We start from the raw sequence: 1,826 nt of genomic DNA, 5'->3' as shown, positions 1-1,826 counted from the left end.
TATTTGACCCAATTTTAGGTTACCAGCAAAATATTTGTAGATTGTGTAAAAAATAAAAGGTTTCTGTCTTAAACTTTGGAATTTATTCAAATTAACTTTACCAGTCATTTTCTTGTCCATAATTGACCCAACATTTGTGTTGCAACATTTCTGAATCATTAGTCAAACTGCACTCTAAAAAAGCACTGTGTAATTTCAACCCAATTTTGGGAAAACATGTACAGGAAAATGACTATTACATTTAATTTGATTCAATCCAAATATTTAAGACAGCAACTATTTTTTTAAAACACGCTCTTCAAAATGCTGGGTTGTTGTAATCCAAAATTGGGTCAAATATGGACAAACCCAAATGGTGGGTAAAAAAAGCGTCATATAAATTTCATGAATAAATGTCATTTAACAAAAAAATGAAGACAACATTTGATTTGTCCATATTTGACCCAATTTTGGGTTACCAACAAAACATTTTGTAGATTGTGTAAAAAATAAAAGGTTTCGGTCTTAAATTTTCAGATTTAATCAAAATAATTTCATCAGTCACTTTCTTGTCCATTTGACCCAGCATTTGCGTTGCAACGTTTATAAATAATTAGTCAGACTGCACTCTAAAAAAAACGTGTCTAATTTTAACCCAATTTCTGGTAAAACACGGACAAAAAAAAAAAGACTATTGAATTTAATTTGATTCAACCCAAATATTTAAGACAGCAACTATTTTTTAACACAATATTTAAAATACTGGGCTGTTGTCATCCAAAACTGGGTCAAATATGGACAAACCCAAATGCTGGGTAAAAAAGTGTCACGTAAATTTCATTAATAAATGTCATTTAATTAAAAAAAAATGAAGACAACATTTAATTTGTCCATATTTGACCCAATTTTGGGTTACCAACAACCCAGCATTCTTACAGTGACCTTTCCTGAGCTAAACTTATTTTTGCAGTGGTGTGAACTCTAATTTACTTATTAATTTAAACAGTACTCAGGAAAATGTTGAACAAGAATCAGAAGTTAACCGGGGGGTGAATACTTTTGTATATTATATATAATAACTCACTTTACTGTAATATGATGATGTCCTGTGCGCTTTCCCGCTTTTATTCTGACGTATAAACACAATCTGAGAAGCTGATCAGTGTGACTGTGAGTTTCCGCTTAAAACAAGAACAAATATTGAGAGGGATGCAGACCTGGTGCAGTGCAATCTGAGCTGCATCCAATGCTTCTTAATGGGCTCACCTAACCCCACCCCTAACTCTACCCATCACAGTGACGTCACTCGCTCCATTGAGTGCATTGTTTCTGACATTGCATTGCTGAGTGATGCAGTCTCAGCTTGCATCATAAAGGCTGCATCCAGATACTATTGCAAATATTTGACACTGCACTCAGACAAATACATTACTTTCTTTTTAAATTAAATTAAAGGGAATACATTGTAAATAATAATAACAATTAAAACTGGGTCAGCTGGTGTTTCTGTGTGGAGTTTGCATGTTCTCCCCGTGTTGGCGTGGGTTTCCTCCGGGTGCTCCGGTTTCCCCCACAGTCCAAACACATGCGCTATAGGGGAACTGATCAACTAAATTAATCTTAGTGTATGAGTGTGTGTGTGTGTGTGTGTGTGAGAATGAGTGTGTATGGGTGTTTCCCAGTATTGGGTTGCAGCTGGAAGGGCATCCGCAGTGTAAAACATATGCTGGAATAGTTGGCGGTTCATTCCGCCGTGGCGACTCCTGATATTTGTCCACCTTATATATATCGTCATTTAAGAGATTTCTCTGTGTTTGCTGTGCAGATATATTGATATGTGTGTGTGT

The sequence above is a fragment of the Danio aesculapii genome, chromosome 2 (assembly GCF_903798145.1).
Source record: "Danio aesculapii chromosome 2, fDanAes4.1, whole genome shotgun sequence".
Taxonomy (NCBI): Eukaryota; Metazoa; Chordata; class Actinopteri; order Cypriniformes; family Danionidae; genus Danio; species Danio aesculapii.
The sequence above is the reverse complement of the archived record's forward strand: the minus strand, read 5'-3'. Positions refer to the sequence as shown.